Below are 19,621 nucleotides of genomic sequence, written 5' to 3'. Positions count from 1 at the left end.
GGCTTAAACTGAACTCGTTATCGTAATTGCTGCATCGTGAAAGCTTTCCAATTGGCTCTTGGAAAAGAATTACAGCTGACTCTGTTCGCAGATGTCAACTTTTCCGGTTTGGCTTTAACGATCCTCGGGATTAGCCTCTTTCGTTTGATCAGAACTTCGTCCAAAAGGTATGCAACCACCAAGAAAACAGTTCCTTGTCGTCGGGTGTTTCTGGTGTCTTCAAGGAAAAGGAAAAGTTCTTAATTTCAAAATTCAGTGTAGTTTGTCAATGTAAATTACAATGCCTTTCGGAAAAGGAAGAAAGGAGGGTTATTGTTTCTAATTTAAGTACAGTTGCGTTGTCGGTTTTGCATTTGTGTAACAGCTTAAATCGCGGGGAATTTAGGTGTAGGTGTTGGTTCTCTTGGTTTTCGCATGGCGCATTCACACTCGGTACGAGTTCAGAAAACCATTAAGATAAGATAAGCTTAAAGTATCTGCAATGGAACCCAAACATTGGCGCATTTTCCTTTGAATTTTACCTTTTGAGTGTTAAATAATATATTTTTTTTCTGCATGAAAATTTTATTGACATCGTTGGTTTTCTGTCGAAATCGTGTGCAGAGACGTTTTATTAGCTATTTGGTGAAAATTACATTTAGGCGTGAAATTTGTGAGGTAGTTTATTTGAGAAGAAGTTCCTTGTTACTAGTCACTGTCAATTTCGGATCTCTTTTTTGACATAGACCGGGTTTTGATCAGGAGAAACTAGTCCCAAATGACAAGTCGTTCACTTCGCTTGCGGAAGGACCCGGAACTCATGAACAAGGGCTGTGAGACGGGACTTCCGGCTTATCGTCCTTATCCGAGAAGACTTGAAAGTCTATTCATTTGCAGATGTAATTACAAAGTCAGCACTTTCTCCTCAGTTATTTAAAGACCATGAGTGTTGGTCCGGCCGGAATTGAACTCACGAACTCCCGCGTGACAGCCCGGTGCTCAACAAACTGAACCACCGGTGCGCGGAAGATATTTCCACGAGGAAGAGATTACTTGACAAGCGCCGGGTTGTTCAAAAGCTGTTTAACGTTAATCCCAGATTAAAAATTAACCAACGCTGATATTCGACAAAATTTTACATTAGAGGAAGTAAATCTTGAAAATCAAAAATAAGCAAGAGAAACGTCACCATAAAGCTGAGAGTATGGAACCAAAAATTTTTGCGAATCCTGGATTAAGTTAATCCGCTTTCGAACAACCTGGCCCTGTACCGATGAATATTCAGAAGCGCTTCGTTCCTCGTGACGTCAGGGATAAATTTTCCAGTCACGCGGTTCACAACGACTGACCCCCTGTAAAAGTAATAGGAAATGTAATAAAAAATAGAATAAACTTATAATGGCAAAATCAAACTTATTACCAGGATTTTCGAGTTTGCTGAAGATCTGTAATTTTAGCGACCCCAACTTAGTCACTTTCTGTTTATGCATAAACCTTACATAGAGCATTTTAATTGTAATTTGAAAAACGGATAGCGCTACACTTCATTGATTCTGTAACACTTTTTTTTTAACCGCGAATCTTTCCATTTTTAAATCCCACTAGCCAGAGAGTTCTTACCCCCAAAATCGACAATTTGCGACCCTATTCTTGAAACTCTGTCGGGAACTCTGTCAAGAATGCCATCCAAGTCGTGAAAATGCCACATATCCCCATTAGCACATGAATAGGAAGTACCCCCCTCCCCCTCCCCGGGCTATTACAGCTTCTTGTGTCTCCATACATAAAGTACCTACTTTATTCGGATTTCAAAATGGATACTTGTACAAACTACAAAGTTGCGGAGGGAAAGAAAGAAAATATAAATAGAATTTACTTATTATCGGTCTTTTTCAAAGCATTCTGGTCCACAGCAAAGGAAGTGGCAATATGTAATTAATATTCTTAGCGCCTGAGCCTGAGCCTTAGTCTGTTAAATTTGCGGAGTGTAATACTTGAGATGTCACCGACACAAGTTGTCTATCCAGACAACTGGTAAGTCAAATCTTAAGTTTTTTTTAATTGTTTTATTTATTTGTTCTCCACAGAATATGCAGTTGCTATCTTTTTTCACACCAAATCTTCATAGTTCTTTCTTGGATACAATAATTCGGTGGATAAATTGAACATGAAATTTTCTTGACTTATTCTCTTTAGGAGTTTGTTTGAGTGGATTATACAATGTATATCCTTTGCCAATCATCTACAGTTAGCGGTTGAGCTTTGTTCCATTTATTCAGTCCAGTCTGGGGTGAGTAATGAGTTTTGTTGTTCAGTAACTTGAAGTCATCTTTAGTTGTAGCATTTTCTAAGTTTTGCTCTGTAATGCTGTCTAGTCTAAAACTGAGCTGATTATCAAGAAACACTAATTGTTAAGTTCCTCTGAGTTCTTTGATTCAGTAGGAAGGCTCCTTGTGATGGCAGATATAACTTGATAGTAGTTTAGAAAGTTCGTTGGGCAATTATATCTTGTGCAGAAATTTTAATGAAGATGATTCCTCTTGCAAGCCATTCTCTTATAAAGAATGGTTTATTGTCTAATTCCTCTATTGTTAAACTGGCCAGTTTTAACTGGATTGAAGCTTATGCAATGATTTGAGTTTACTGAAGAAAGATAGCATTTCTCTTTAGAGAACTGGTAATTTGGAATGGAGAAATTTTGTATCATAGTTGCAAAAAAGTTAAAACTTTAGAATGCAAAGTTTCCGGAAAAAGTTGTTGGAAATTGATTTACAGTTTGGGAATGAAAGGGAAAGCTGATGGAGAATCTAAGTGAGTCGCAAAGCTTTCACCATTAAATCAACATCAATCATGTTTAAACCACTTTTACTACTTTTTCCCTTTTGATTTTATCATAGGGCACAGGTGTTAGAGGCAGAATAAACAATCTTCGATAGTCCCAGAGATTTTATACGTAGCACCTTACCAAACAGGGTAAGTCCTTGAGCTCCACCTATCAAGACTGGTGTGCAACTTTTGTATCTTAATATTAAAGTGCAATGGTCATTTTGATTTTGGTCATGAGAGAAATACATTCCAAGGATTGTAACCGGGTCCCTTGGCCTCCCTGTCATTGAGCAACAGACATTTGGGCGTCCACCTCATAAGCGGCATTGAAACTTTCTAATAAATGTGGACCGACTAAATCAGCTCCACCATAAAACCATCTTTCCCTGGGGATTTGCCTGGTTGAAATAATTCTAATTCGGCATGTAGGGTAGTTATTGTGACCACAACATCAAACAGATCTCACTTGCTTAGGATTCAGAGTCTTCTCAGTAGGGCAAAGTATATAATTAACAAATTGATGTCAGTTTTTCATGTGTCTGTTCTGTTATTGATCATGAATTGCATCATAATATAATATTATTGACAATTTGTCAAAGTAGCTGTGGATCTGCAGACTACTTTGACAATGTTATGACGAAATTCATTGTCAATAACAGGACAGACACAGGAAAAACTGACATCAATTTGTTTTTTTACAATTACAAAAAGGCAGAGGGGTCAAAATTAACTCAAAAGAACGCAAGACAAAAATGCGAGAAACTTCAGTTTTCTTCAAGCTGATGCCACTAATGTCGTGTTAATTTTGTATAAATTATCCAATGAGCGCGCAAGAATTTTGCAGTCATTGTAAAATTCCAGTTAGTCACATGAATCATAGTACTTGGCACTTATTAAAACCATCTCAAGAAGTACATGCTTGTATCCTCATACTATTGTTTTGTTTCTTTTCTTGAGTGGGGTCCACCCTTTGTACCGTTCTTGCTCAAGACCTTTTAAAATCTCCCTTCAATTCCATTAAATTACATGTACTGCAAGCATACTTAAACATCTCCCTTCCATTCGACAGCATTTCTACTATTTAGATAAACTTGGTTATTTACTTCTTTTTTCTATTTCTTGTGAATTTCATAGGGGGTCAGTTGGAGGTCAGTGTTTTGTCAGCGAAGGACATTGGCTATTCTACAGAAAGCCATATCTTCGTCAATGAAAGACTAACCAAGAAGAGGAAGGAGCTTCTAAGTGACTGTCTAAAAGGAAATATTCCTTCATGTCGATAATTCATGGTAAGTTACATTTAATTTTTTATATACACGAGAAAGAACACTACAATTAAATCTATTCATGAATTACCAAGTAGTAGATTTTACGAACTTTATAACAGTAGAGGGCAAAATTACTAAATACTGATTGGCTGAGACAGAGCGCATTTGTCATTAATTTTGGTAATTGCCCTGGGCAAAATTTTCTTCCCATGTAGTACAGTAAAATGCTTTTTAGCAGGCCGGGCTGGTTTCATTGCTTTGGCATTGTTGTAGAAAAATTGTAACATTGCACTCAGCTTATTTGTGTGTTTTACAGTTCAGTGAGTCAAACGCTTACTGAACACTGAAATGGCTTCCTACAGAATTTTGCAACAGCATATGTAATTGCTAAGATTTTAGAGGTTGCAAAATACTCCGGTGATCTTGAACAATTACAGCTGGGGTAGCTGACTTGATGTGAGGCAATAGACAAATTGAACTCCACTGATAGGCAATATGTACACCAGATTTAATCAAAGTTCACAAATCTCACTGAGTTCCTTGAGTTACAAAGTCATAATGACAACTTGTAGAATTGACGATAATCTTACGATGTAACAGTAGTGGTAGTACAAGTAGATTTGCAGCGATGAGTTATAGATGTAGATGTGGATGTGGGTTTGAACTGAAAAACGATAATTCGGTATATTTAGATAGTATTAAACTAACCTAGTGACATAAACATAATGACTTGGTGATAACTAAATGTCGATAGAACCTTAAGAAATTGTAACTTGCAAGCCTGCAAATAATTTTGTTATAAGCCTGTGATATGTCAGGCTAGGGACAAAGTTTGACCTGACATGCAGTCACCCTGGTCAGACAAATTTTTTTTGCACACTTATGAAGTGGGATGCCTGTGGCAGACCACTTTATAAATTGCCTGGCATCTCATTTTCATAGTCTTTAATTTTTTAAAACTCTTTAAATGGTTCAAATCTTATGCATTTTCCGTAGCAGCCAAAACATGGTAGTCTGTTATTTGATCGACAGGAAAATCCTTGCATTTTGTGATTTAACGTTAGACCTGAAAGTATTTTTGCTCTAGCATGATTGGAATCATCTGCAAGGTCTTATGAAGTAATCATGTGGGATTACTTCAGCTACTTCTGCTACTATTACGTCTGAATAGCACCACTGTTGCTATTCAAATTATTCTCCATTCGCTTTCAGAGGAATGTTAAGAAAATCTTTCAAGATTCTATTCAAAATGTTTGAAGTTCCACGGGGAAATAACTGCTCTTCTCTGCAAGACAAAGTAGTAATAATCGAAATAATCGCAGGTGATGGTCACGTGTGACATGGTTCGGGCAAATAGGAACACTTTGTCAAAGACACAAAATTCACCAGATTTACATACGATACGCTAAACAGCATTATTTTAAAATCTAAAGAGATGCTGTTTTTATTTAATCAATAAATGTCAATAGCATTTGTATGGAAGCGATCGTGATTTGACTGGGGAAGGATACATTTTTGAAATTGCAATTTGAGCAAAACAAAAATTGGCGTCTAGTGACATCATCAAATTACTAAATTTAGATCACGAAGTTTCCTGAATTTTTATCCAAGCGATGGTTGCAGATGAGCTAGAAATAACTCTCAGCAATTTTGGCTGATGACAGGAGAGATGGTGTTGTATTCTGGACATGAAGAGAATAGTGCTACTCACACGGAGGGTGTAGCACTTCTGCCGGCGGAAGAGGCACGAAAAGCCTTGGTCGGATGGGAAGCCAGGGGGCCAAGGTTCATAACAGCATCCTTTCGAACAGTGCCCCAACAAATGACAAGAGTGAGGAGGTGAAGGATGAGTTCTACAATCAGCTGCAGGGCAAGTGACCAAGATGTGAACATCCTGATGGGCGACTTCCAATGCGAAGATTGGATTGGATAACACAGGGTATGATGAAGTAGTGGGAAGACATGGCCTTGGTGAGATGAATGAAAATGGTGAACGATTGGCAGATGTGTGTGCTTTAAACAAGATGGTAATTAGGGGTAGTGTGTTCCCACACAAAAGGATACACAAGGCAACATGGGTGTCCCCGGGTGTCCGGGTCAAGAGAGGAGCAGATGTTGCATCGGACGATCATCTGGTAGTTGCCAAACTAAAGCTTAAGCTGAGGAGGAATGAAACAGGTCAGAAAAGAAGAAGAGCGCGATATAATGTGGGTTTCCTGATAGACATAAGTACAGCTGAGAGATTCAGAGTAACACTGTCCAACAGATACCAAGTCCTACAGGATTTGCATGAGGATGAGGAGGGTTTGAACATTAATTCGCAATGGATGGGATAGATAGATAGATAGATAGATAGTTTAATAAAAATATTACTTCGCAGCCAAAAGGCTGAATTGCATAATACTTTACAAATTTGACAATGATACGCTGTATATACTATGTTAAGATACATGAGTATGACTAATTTAAATTTATTTAAAATACTACAAAATGCTAAAAAAACCAGAAGTCAGAACAATAAGCAGATAGCTAATCGGACGCATATTTACACAGTGTTGTTGGCTAATCGGCACATGGCCGGAATGAATGACCGCACACCCGGGAGGTCGTACTTTCTATTTCTCCTTAGATTATAATGGCTAACATGATCTGGAGGAAGTAAGTGGGATAGTTTGTGGTTACCAGAGATTACATTAAACAACTTAAGGCACTGTTCCTCGCGCCGAGACCGCAAAGTGTCAAGATCATAAATACTTAAGCACAGACTATAGGAACAATCAGGTAGAATGATGCTTAGCGCCCTCTTCTGTACTCGCTCGATATCATTGATAAGATACTCGGGCAAAGCATGATGGAAAATAGGCGAACAATATTCGAGAACTGGTCTAACAACAGTGCAATAAAAGTTGATAATATCATGAGGGTTCACTCCCGCTCTCTTGAGAAGAACCAGGAAGTATAGTCTCTTATTGGCTTTCCTGATAGCCTCATTCACATGATCGTTCCACGTAAGATCACTAGTTTTCACCTTTGGTATTGGGACAACATCAGCCATCTTCCACGCTAGCGGGAGTCTATTCTCGGCAAAACTGCAATTAATGATCATGGAGACGGGGTATGCAAGGATATCAGCATACGCTTTCAGGAGCCAATTGGGTATCTCATCCGGCCCAGCCGCCTTACGGGGGTTCAACTTTTCCAGCGCTGACAAAATTGTAGACTCGGGTATAATCAACGGTGTGGATCCCTCCTCAGGGGTTGGGACAGACTCCAACCTCTGAAATGACTCCAGAGGCTCGACAAATGCAGCATTGATCATATTTGCGATGTTTTGTTCAGAGAGGCCGTCAGTGCCTTCAACCTGTAAGCTGGAAATAATGGATGTAAAGGTGGCAGTTAACTATGCTTGCGAAGAAGTGGTGGGCCGAAGAAAACCTGAACACAAGGAATGGCTATCAGCAGAGACATACCGGAAGATACATGTACAGGAAAGCAGCAATTAACAACTGCCGAACAAGGGCAGCAAAGAAAGAAGCGCAGAAACAAGATGCGGAAGTGAACACTGAAGTAAAAAGAAACATCAGAACAGATAAGAGGAACTTTGTGGATAGAATGGCCCAGGAAGCTGAAGAGGCAGCAGCAAGTGGGAACATGAAACAACTTTACGGCTTAACCAAGAAGCTTACAGGGAAGTTTGGACGAACAGAGCGTCTGGTCAAAGATAAGAACGGAAGTGTTTTGATGGGTGCAAATAAGCAGCTAAGTAGATGGGCAGAATACTTTAAGGAGCTTCTTAACAGGCCAGCTCCAGCTAATACACCAGACATCCCCGCAGCAGAGGAAGACCTACCAATTGATTGTGGCAAGTCCACCAAACAGCGGGGACAGATGAGATTCCAGCAGAAGCACTCAAGGTAGAAGAAGAGAGATGCTCTATGGATTGTTTGATAAAATATGGGAAGAAGAGGAGATCCGTTTAGAATGGAAGGAAGGACCTTGGCCTATGTTCGAATTATAGAGGAATCACGCTCCTGTCTGTCCCAGGGAAAGTACTGAACAGAGTCATTTTGGAAAGGTTGAAAGGACCAGTAGATCGTACCCTACAGGATCAGAAGGCTGGCTTCAGGCCAGACAGGTCGTGTACCGATCAGATCACAACACTGCGAATTATAGTGGAACTCCCCCCTTTATGTAAATTTTGTTGACTACGAGAAGGCTTTTGACAGCCTAGACAGGGAGTCATTATGGAAGCTGCTTCGACATTATGGTGTACCCATGGGGTTTGTCAACCTGATCCGAAACTCTTATGAGGGTTTGTCTTGCAGTGGTTCATGAGGGGAGATAAAGGGAAGTTTGAGGTAAAGACTGGAGTAAGGCAGGGATGCCTTCTGTCACCTTTTCTGTACATCTTCAGTTGGCTATAGACTGGATCATGAGAGCTGTTACAAACCGAAAAAGAAATGGGATCCAGTGGTCCTTGTGGACACATTTGGACGACCTGGACTTTGCTGGCCAGAAACCATTGGCTGTCAAACCCTGAACTGGAACCCCCAAGGTCAACGAAAGAGAGGGAGACCACGCAACACCTGGAGCTTGAAAAGGATATTAAGAGGACTGGACACAACAACACTGGCAAGTTATTGTTGGTGGTCTATGCTCCAGGAGGAGCAAAGGGCTGAAGTAAGTAACACTGCGTACAGTTATCCTCATCGATTTGTGCTAAAATCTGGGAACTTAATTCTGGACTGTTTGACCATTTACACCAAACCAAGACTCTAAAACTTCAACAATTAATAGGTCTGCATGTAAATTTTGATGGCACTTGCACATATTTTTTTTTACTCGTGTTTTTAGCGCATGTAAATTGTCTTTTCGTGCAGGAAACATGTGTACACTGTAATGCTGACATACCCATGGCCTGTGCTGTAGTCCCTGAAAATTCACAGTAAAACTGGTCATAAAATCTTATCACTCCGATGAAAAGCAAGTAGCAGATTCTATGATCGTGGAGCAAATAATAGCTGAATATACCTTAAGAGTGCCCAATTTATAATAATGCATATATACATGTATGTGAATAAAACAAAGGCGTGTGCTCTACAGTTTTCTAAACTCCCTTGTGGAACATGTAGTAGCTATCGATATGCATGAAAGCAATTGTTTACCCTTCAAGATACTATTTTATATTCAATAAAAAATTTGTGAGAAAAATAAGAAAGGGAAAGTAGGTGTTTCAAAACTAACAGCATGCATTTGGAAATTATAAACAAGTATTTCAGGCAATTTCTGGTACATGTACAAGTGATATATTAATCCTTAATCAGTAGTACTAGGAAACATGTGATTGCCTATAGATGAAATTGTCTTTCTAGTATAAGATGCATAGAAATAGAATAGAAAAGACTTACTTTGGTCTAGTTACAAATTGTGGTTTATTAAGACTCTCATCGACAGGGCATATAAAATTAACAACAATACCCAGGGTTTTCAAACATAATGTTTCCCAGTTGGTTAATTGATAAGTCTGTTCTTGAGACATGACAAATCCTTAATCCCGTTCAGTGAGGTATGACACTGCCAAATTGTTGACAACAGGGTTGCTTGAGTGGTTAACTGTTTGATGAAGTCCTGTAGAGTCTGTCTCAATAAAGTATATGTATGTATATTGTTGGGATTCCTAAATAATTGTAATTTACTTTAGAGAAGTCACTTTTTACCCAAAAGGGTCCTCGTAGATTTATATTCTTTGATATTTGAGCTCTGAATTACTTATGTACTACACATGGGTGGGGGATAGTACAATAAATGGTGATAATTTCAATGACTTTGAGAAATTGCATCTACATGGAAGGGCTGTCAGAATCCTTTTTACCTGAATGGATCCGAAACTAATATATATTTTGCACAAACTTTTTTGAATGAAATTAAGCTACAGAATATTCATTGGCACAGTTCCAAGCTACATGACCCCACAATCTGTAACTAATGAATAATTTATTGATACAGTAACATGTTTGGATACCATACCTGTATGTGCTGTTTTCTAGGTATGACCCTTTTTTGATTTTGTTTTTTAGGGCTTGTTATCTCTACATATTTCTTTCTGGAGGTAAGTACCTGCGACATTATTTTTATTGTAATGTGTTATGTCAGAAACGTGTAACGCGCGTTCACAGCTTCTGAATATTCAGTGCTAAGTACCATATTTGGAAACCCCTCGCTCCAGTTAATTTCGCGTGAGAACATTAGTGGTATTGCGTCACGGTGTTCTTGGGAACTGATTGGTTGAATGTTTCTGTCTTGTTGTTCCAAATATGGTACTGAGCAAATTGAATATTCAGAAGCTTGTTTCCCAGCACACAAGGGGCCGTTACACGTTTCAACAAGTTTTTGTTGAGAGTTTTATACAATACAAGAGTTGTTCTAATTTTTTTCTTCTTTTTCAACCATGAACCTGAAGGCAAGATGGTGATTTACGAATTCTTCTTTGTGACTGATTTTGTACATGTTGAAGGAGGTAAATGTTTTGTTGGCGTTTTGTAGAGGGTGTATACAATGTACTGTCCCAGAAATCATTAGGTTGACAATAGTGCGCTTACTTACCTTGCTTTGATTTAAACCTCACTGCTTCTGTTATGTACATAATTTCTTACTTATTAGCATGACAAGGGCAACCCTAAAACCCGGAATCACAGTACAATACAGAGAGTAAAAACTATCCTAAACATTCATAAAAGCTAAGGTTAGCTTTTACTCTTTGTATTGTACTGTGATTCCCGGTTTTAGGGTTGCCCGTATGACAACAACATCATTAATATAAGAAAAGGAGGGTTTTGCTAAAAGCAGGCCGGCAGCAAATCCACGTGCATGCACAGATCTGCATCGGGTTTGGGCGTGCAAATGAAAGACGGTGAGTTTGAATTCGTTTACAATTTTAATCATTGGAATCCTTGTTTCTGTTTGCTGTTGTAAACAAACAAGGATTCAAATGATTAAAATGGTAAAGGAGTTCAAACTCACCGTCTTTCATTTGCGGGCCCAAACCCGATGCAAATCTGAGCATGCGTATGGATTTACCGCTATACAAGAAAACTGTGTGGGCCTCCTTTTAGCAAAACCCAGAAAAGCAGTGAGGTTTCTAAGCATACAATTGTAAAGATGTCTATGTCGTTTTCTTTCAGTTAAGCTATGGTAGGAATCCAGTGGTTGTGAACAAAGGGTGTTTTTTTTTTGTGTCTTCTCTAGGAGTTATGAATCCTTTTACTGTTGTAATCTGGAGGAGGAGCCGCCGCCGCCGCCGGAAGAGTTCTCACTATGAGATAGTAGCTGCAGTGGTGAATTAATTGACCTTCTGAGCACTTGCAGATGTTTGATTGTTAGGATTTTGGTGTGGTGCACGATAGTTTTGTCCATCTGGGATCCCTAGGCGGGCGGAATTGTATTCCTTGTATGATGTTATCACGAATTTTTTCAGGTATTAAAATTGTGATGTATTCGTGCAATTTGAGGTCAGTAATAAAACAGTGGGAATGGAAAAATTGTACATGTTATTCAGCGTTTTCGAATTTTTCCATTCCCACTGTTTAATTACTGACCTCAAATTGCACGAATACATCACAATTTTAATACCTGAAAAAATTCGTGATAACATCATACAAGGAATACAATAGTCCATTTCCTAGTTGCTCTTTGCCTCTGTTTCAAAGCGAGTCGTCGTCCTGGAAGAGTACGAAGACTTGTTTTGAAGAAGAGGCAAACAGCAAATTGGGAATTGCTTGGTTTCGCCTAGGAATCCAAGATGGACAAATCGTAATGATGATGAAAGTAACTAGTTGCTTGATCTTGAAGTCCAACATTTCATATTTGCCCGCGATGGAATTTCACTGTATTTGTGCAGACGTTTGTCTGTTAACAGACTTTTTTCTTGTTATACATCAATTTCTTCGTTTATAAGCCCTTTTCAGTGCATTATACAAAACCATTTTGTTTCGTGAGGTTCAATTGCGTTGAGAAGACTGACCTTTTGATGGTCTATGGAGGTGGTTAGTCTGGGAAGAAACGTTGTGGAAAAATTGGTATATATTATAAATAATATAAGTGTCAATTTAAGGATTTGAAGATGAAAATAAAAAAATTGATTTCGGAGACTCGTTCATTTGATAACATTTTAATAAATTAAAGTCCTTTGTATAGGTTAAAGAAAATTAATTATAAGATGAACGTTTCGAGGTCAACTTGACTTCAAGTGATGTAAATAACAGGTTTGGAGTTCAAACTAGTTACTTGCACCACTTGAAATTCATTGACCTACGGAAACGTCGTCTTTTGCAAAAACTAGCGATTTGAAAAGTATCTCTTATAAAATCAACGTTTCGAGGTCAACTTGAATTCCAAGTGATGTAAATAACAGGTTTGGAGTTCAAACTAGTTACTTGCACCACTTGAAATTCATTGACCTACGGAAACGTCGTCTTTTGCAAAAACTAGCGATTTGAAAAGTATCTCTTATAAAATCAACGTTTCGAGGTCAACTTGAATTCCAAGTGATGTAAATAACAGGTTTGGAGTTCAAACTAGTTACTTGCACCACTTGAAATTCATTGACCTACGGAAACGTCGTCTTTTGCAAAAACTAGCGATTTGAAAAGTATCTCTTATAAAATCAACGTTTCGAGGTCAACTTGAATTCCAAGTGATGTAAATAACAGGTTTGGAGTTCAAACTAGTTACTTGCACCACTTGAAATTCATTGACCTACGGAAACGTCGTCTTTTGCAAAAACTGGTTTGTTTCTAAAATTCCTACTTGTGGATCCTTACCTGTTCCAAATTCAGTTTTTGCCCTAAAACCTTGTCAATCTTGAAGGCGATTTGAAAACTATTTCTTATAAAATCAACGTTTCGAGGTCATCGTGTCTTTCAAGTGATGTAAATAACAAGTTTTTTGGAGTTCAAACTAGTTACTTGCACCACTTGAAATTCACGTTGACGTCGAAAAGTCGTCTTTTGCTAAAGCTTTGGTAAAATTTTTTCCTACATGTGGACCCTAAAACTTGGCCTTACAAACGTCAGAATTTTGTAATGTTGGCAATTTGAAAACCATTTCTGTTATTGGTGGAGATTCTGTAAAGACTAACAGTTTCAGAGGATGGGAAGCCAATTACCCCTAGAAAGGCTCAACCCGGGATTAAATTTGAAAAGTTTATGATCGATTATCAGAAAACGAGGAGTCAAAGCAAATTTTCCTTACCCTTGTCACACAGTCTCGTAAATTTTAAACAGCTTGGACAGAGTAAGGATCTCTGTTGGACCTTAAACTTAATAGGGAGAGGACAAAAGGTTTTGGGTTGTTCATGTGTGCATTGTTGTCTGTCAAAAGTGCCTATTATCCCAACACACTTTAGCACTTAATTAATTCTTCGAAATTGTCCCAAATACATCGTCTTGTCTTTAGGACCTTTTGATTGAAATTTCACTTCTCTATTAGCTTTGAAAGATGGCAAAAGTTGTCATACTTTAATCCAAAAGCGACACACAGTTCAACATCTTGAAACAGGAAATGTTGAACAATGTTGCAAAAACGTGTTGAACGGAATAGAGCTGGTCTTTTCAACCTCCATTTTCGTTCAAAATAAGAGGCAGTGTGGCCCAGTTAGGGCGCTTGCCTTGAGATCCGGAGATCCCGGGTTTAAGACACGTTTTGACCGCTCGTCGAATTTGTTCCTGATAGTCCCTGGTTCATCTTCCCAGCTGCACTTATAAATAGCCAACTAGTTTGCCTCCGGCCAGTTGGAATTCTATACAGTTGTTGTTTTTGTGTTCTGTCGTTTCGTTACTTGTATTTCATTGGTGCTGAAAAGCCCGTATGGGGACAGGTCAATTCAGTGTGTATTGCATTATATAGATAGTGTTTCTGGACGATTTAACGCGCGCTGTGACTGGCTCAGAATCCACGGCTCACTCTCGGTTATTAAGTTGTTAGTATTTTACTGTATCGTTCAAAGTGTTGAACGAATGGAATATTTCAACATGCCATCATAGTTGATGCCATGACACACAGTTCAACATTTGTTGATCATAAAATGTTGAACCGTGTGTCACTGGCTTTATTGATTACAGTATCACCATTTTTTCCCTCTTTCAAAGCCAATAAATGAGTGAAATTTCAAAAGGTTCTAAAAACAACAAGATTTCTTTTGGAGGACTTCGGAGAATAAATAAGGTGGAAAAATGTGTTGAGTCATAGGCAATTTAAGCTACGGGTGAAGGGAGAAGAAAAATGTCTTGGGGAACAGTATCAAAGGCCTTCTGGACTAAACAGATACAGCTCCCATAGTGAGGCCTTCGTCCATTTATTTGTCGCGGTAAGAGGTAGATCTTCTGGAGACGAATCTTTGCTGACGCCCCACTGATACTCTCAAAAGAAAGCAATGGCCTAGCGATGGCTATCACTACACCGACAGATCTGACTTTCAAGTAGCTTCTCAGGAATGCTGAGCAAGGGGGACCTATGACGAAAAAAAAGGCGATTACAAAAGCAATTTCTGAATGACAAGAAACAATCGAGAAGAATTGTTTAACAAAGGCAAGTCAAGCTTGACTGGTTCAGATCTCTTTGTTTTAATGTCCCAATGGGGTAATAATAATGAGCTTGCCCTCCAGCATAGCGGATTTTGTACCATGTGATCGTTAGTTGCAAAAGTCCTATAGACCCTTTGCATAAATGGCGCCCAAATTTGAATAACAATACTTTATACATACTTATGTTTCAAGACAAAGGATTTTTCTCATGAATGTGAGGCTAAGGATGTATCAAGTATTGTTATTCAAATGTGGGCGCCATTTATGCAAAGGCTCTATTGATGACTTACACAGAACTAAATAACGAGTTGAGGGTATGCAGAAAACCCTTATTGAATGAATTACTGTAAACCTCAGGCTACGATTAATAGTTTCATATCCGTTAACATGACCATAAATTTCTTCTTGATTACAACACCATATCTCGACTTCGTACTTCTTTCATAAAAACAACCATTCAGAGACAAAACAAGATATCGTTTTTTGTTCGTATCGCAGATAAATGTTCACACCCACGGAATGAAACTTTTAAGAGTAATATATGTTTAACAATGAAGTGACCTTATGTAGCTTGGTAGGACCCAATATTTAACAATTGAAAAACCCTCCAACTAAAACTTAAGCCACATCTGAACCAAATAGAATATGGAAAAAGCCTCGCAAACTTTGTTAGCTTATTATCTCCCGAGTGATATAGTGTAGTTTGTTTGTATGTCTGTGTTAACGCAACGGTTATCTTATGACCAATTCTTCAAGGGAACCTCCACTTCAACAAAAAAATAACTTTAAATCACAGGAAATGACCATTACAGTCAAGTCAGTCTAAAGTATTTTAAAAGAAGTGTTTGTATCCGAAATAAATTTTAGAATCGCCTCTTTTTTTTCAAATTTCGCTGGCGCCGCCATCTTGAATAATTGTAACGTGTAACGGTTGTTCTATTCTTGGTTTGCAAGTGACGCCACAAAAAAACTAAAGAGCCTTTTGAGTTTTTATCTCGATCCGCTACAAGAGGTTTTAAGTAATGATCCGTGTAAGGTGGATAGCAATTTCCTTTGTTATGCGGCAACGGGGCTTTCCCCACATAGGAATGTTATCATTTTTACACAGAGAATGCATAAACCTACAGGAAGGCAGTTAACGCAATAAAATTCATTTACAGCCCACTTTGAAAGGGTGTTTTTTTGTGTTAAAAGATTTTGACCAATCACAAGAGTTGAAAACAAAAGCCAAGAAACGTTTACAATTTCACATGTTCCCCACATACGATTTCTGTGGAATTCATTTAAACTGAGACCAGATGAAAGATGGAAGATGGTTGGAAAGTAAGGATGAATATAATACTGCTTTATGAAGTTTTGTTAACCGTTTGCTGTTTAAGCCAATCAGAAGTAAGTACAGACAATAGAAAAGTTATCACCTTTTTGCATACCAATTAAATTCCAACATGTTCGTTGCCGTTGTTGCTATCGTTCTTATCTGGACCGTTTCTTAAAAATATATCTGTTGCATGTTTTCAGCTCGATACCGTGCTCCGTTTCGAAAATAGAGCAGTTTGAATTTCAGAGTTTTTCCACAGGGCGTGACATGTTGACGGCTTAAGAAGACCATGCCAGTTGCATAAAAACATCTATTTCGCTGGTGTTTTTGTGGCCTAAAGAGCCAATATACTAGGAGACGTATCTATACGAATGTTTGCTAGCTCATTATACAGCTCAGAAAGTGTTAACGACAGCCAAACTAAATTCCAGATGTTTCTACAGGATTCCAGCTGCCATGATGGTGTACTTCAGCAGTACACCAACATGGCGCCTCCATACTAAACTCTACAAATTTGAGTAATATATTTTGCCGAATAACTCAAGCACGAAATATCGCACAGCCGTGAGACTTGGACCCGTTGTTTATTTATTCCCCTTCTATAATATTTCCATTTCTTGCCTCAATTTCTTAAATGGTAAGCGATTTATGTTTTCACTTGCGTGACGTGCAATCAGACAAAACCTCTTTGTGTCAGAGCAATAGGCTGACCGTCACACGTCACAATTATTCAAGATGGCGGAGCCCACGAAATGTGGAAGTGAAAATAAGCGATTTTAAAATTCACATTTCTTGATATAAACACTGTTTCAAAAAGACAACAAACATCATCAGAAGTGATTATTATTCAGTTACAGATAAATTTAAATTTAAATTCAAAAATACAAATGAATGGACTGTGAACTAACGAAATTGATTGACATAAAACGACAAGAAATATGCTAATAATAGAGATGTAGTTTCTCACTGCTAACATTTTCATTTAAGGTTGGCTTTAAATCACAGATTAACAGACTCTTAATATTACAACGCATGTCTGATCGACCAGTTGCTAAAATTTCAAAATGATCGCACTTTAATCAATGGTTGGTTGAGAAAACATGAACAATTGCAAATTCGTGACAACTTGTTGTTAGAGCTTTAAAAAGTTTTGCGGTCTTTCTGTCACGTAATCAGCGTTTCGTTTTTCCTTTGTAGAAATCATTGCAATCCCAACAGTTCACTCTGTACACTACTTTTGACTTCAAAGAAGGAGCTAATTTATCTTTGTAAGGGAAAAAAGACTTGATTTTTAAGGTGTTTTGAAAAACTATTGAGGTTCAAAAAACCATAGAAGTTGCTTATACAAGAGCTCAGCTGTTTTGTGAGGTGTTTGCTGTAATGACCAAAGAAAAGTAGAACGATTAGAACATCTTTTTTTCTTAACTGTTTGTACAAGATCTTTTGGCTTATTTTGATTTTTCTCAATGACATCATTCATGATATTTAACAGTTCCCTTAGGGTAGCCATGAAGTGACAAAATCCTCTTGAGGTCATTTAAGGTTAACTGTAACAATCAGGGTGACAAACAAATTCAAATGCAGCGATAAGCCAAAGTTCGGACTAGGTTTATTTTGTATTTACACAGAGTAAAGAGTCTCATTTGGTATAAAGACCTTCTTCTTTCCATAGATTGACAGTGAGAAGGAGTTGTCACAATTGCGTTTCATAAGGACATAATGGAATGGAATTTCATCATTTTGTTCAAACTCAGTTGTGAATGTATTGTACTGTCTCCCATTCAGGTAATCTAAAAACTCACGTTTTGTTCTTGAAAAGTGAAAAGTTCTTGAAAAGCATCATTTGTTCTATTACCATATTTCTTGTTGTTTTATGTCAATCAATTTCGTTAGTTCCCAGTCCATTCATTCGTATTTTTGAATTTAAATTCATCTGTAACTGAAAAACAATCACTTCTGATTAATGTATGTTGTAACATACGAAACGTTACAGTTATAAAAAGAGTTATGCAGTTCAACCAAATGTTTGTAACCGCTGTTTGTGTTTTATTCTTATTGAAACTTAAACGGCCAAAGTCAAAGAATTTTTAAACTATTAAAACTCTTGAAAGTTAAAAAATCTCATGAGCGGATTCAGAGCCTACCTTAAATATTCCAGTTGTGAAGATAGCTCTCAATACGTTCTAGAGAATTGTTTTAAACTTTGCAAAGTGTTTTCATTTAGCCTGCTAATTACTTTCCAGCGAGAACTAATGGTGATAACTGACATCGCTGAGACCATTAACACTTAAAGACAATTTGCTGTCATTAATCAGATTACCTGTTGCTCTGGTCACCTGTTACATCACACTACTACCAAAATCACTAAAACTGTTTGCACCCCGAAGAAAGTGATCGATCGCATTTGTCGACTTGCTCACAAGACCATTTGAAGCGCCCCGATTTAAACCGATTTGTGACGTGTCACTCTTGATGTGAGCGAGGCCGTGGGAAAATAAAGAAACAGACCGCAGCATGAGATGAATGTGTACGAAGAGCTTTACACCATTTGAAAATGATATGTGGTTACTGATGTTTGAGCACAGGGCGAGATTTTTTAACAGAGTTCTACCTGGGACGTTTTTGAGATATAGGATTAAAGTAAAAAATGAGTGGTCTTACAGTTTCACACATATGGAAGACATTTTGTCCTGCCTTCGATGTTCCACAACGACCGACAAAAACAAACGAGAAGATACATCAAATGTTTTCTTTTATATTTATTTGCAACATTACTGTCCTTGAAATCGTTTTGATTACTAAATGAAAATACCGGTAGTAACTATTTACTTGTTCTCCACGACTGACATTATGATAATTAAATTACTGCTATGTTGACGATTGATATAATTTTCGCAGAGAATTTGTCTTCGAATTTATGTCAACCAAAACAACAACAAGGGATAAAAACTCAACTTATCATATTGGAGTGAGATTTCGGTATCGATTCCCGCGCACAAATTATTTGTCGATACTATACTGGTATTTATAAACCATACAAATTTGCGTTACGAGCATGAAATTTGAAACAACAAAGCATAAAGTGTTAACACTGAACTGCCTCGCAAGCCTGTGACATTCTTATTTTCTTCTTGCCCAAGGACGCGAGTCTTTACACTATCTCGAAGTATCCAGCTGGACGATGGAAGTAATTTTTGGTTGCATGTTTAACAAAACTCGTCTGCCATATTTTTGAAACTGTAAGACCACTCATTTTGTACTTTAATCAGGACTATATCTTTGAAATTTCCCGGGTAGAACTCTGTTGAAACATCTTCCCCTCCACTCAACTATCAGTGACCAAATACCATTTCCAAACGGTGAAAAGTTCTTCGTACACATTCCTCTCAAGCCTTTTATATTTTCCCACGCCCTCGCTCACATCAAGAATGACATGTAACAAATTGGGGTGCTCCAAATGGTCACATGAGCAAGTTGAAATTCAAATGTGATTGATCAGGGTGCAAACAGTTTAGTGTGCATTATGTCAAACAGTTGCTGTTTAACATATCTGCTTTGTGATGATTAGAGTTAATCCTTTCAAAAGTACAGTGTTTCTTGAAAGTGCTAGAGCCTCCCTGAGTTGGAGGATTTTCCTAGCAATGACACGGCAA

The 19,621-nt window shown here is 37.9% G+C and overlaps 2 long non-coding RNA genes across 3 annotated transcripts in view; one reads left to right on the top strand and one right to left on the bottom strand.

Annotated features, from left to right (window-relative positions):
• Nucleotides 1-28: 28 nt before the first annotated feature.
• Nucleotides 29-12,215, top strand: LOC137973888 (uncharacterized). Of its 2 annotated transcripts, none has more exons than XR_011117338.1 (7): nt 29-167; nt 2,176-2,269; nt 2,877-2,952; nt 3,940-4,091; nt 10,148-10,179; nt 10,531-10,587; nt 11,316-12,215. It is a non-coding gene; the product is annotated as an uncharacterized lncRNA (long non-coding RNA). The 2 variants fall into 2 exon arrangements; XR_011117337.1 differs by lacking the exon at nt 29-167 and adding an exon at nt 1,175-2,013.
• Nucleotides 12,216-12,227: 12 nt separating this feature from the next.
• The window catches only part of LOC137973884 (uncharacterized), a 15,940-nt gene continuing 8,546 nt past the window's right edge, over nt 12,228-19,621 (bottom strand). Inside the window, exon 3 of the long non-coding RNA XR_011117336.1 lies at nt 12,228-14,577. This is a non-coding gene — a long non-coding RNA (uncharacterized lncRNA). The remainder of the gene's footprint in view (nt 14,578-19,621) is intronic.

Source organism: Montipora foliosa, chromosome 10 (assembly GCF_036669935.1).
Source record: "Montipora foliosa isolate CH-2021 chromosome 10, ASM3666993v2, whole genome shotgun sequence".
Classification (NCBI taxonomy): domain Eukaryota; kingdom Metazoa; phylum Cnidaria; class Anthozoa; order Scleractinia; family Acroporidae; genus Montipora; species Montipora foliosa.
Note: the sequence above shows the minus strand (reverse complement) of the source record. Positions and strands in the feature narration are given on the sequence as shown.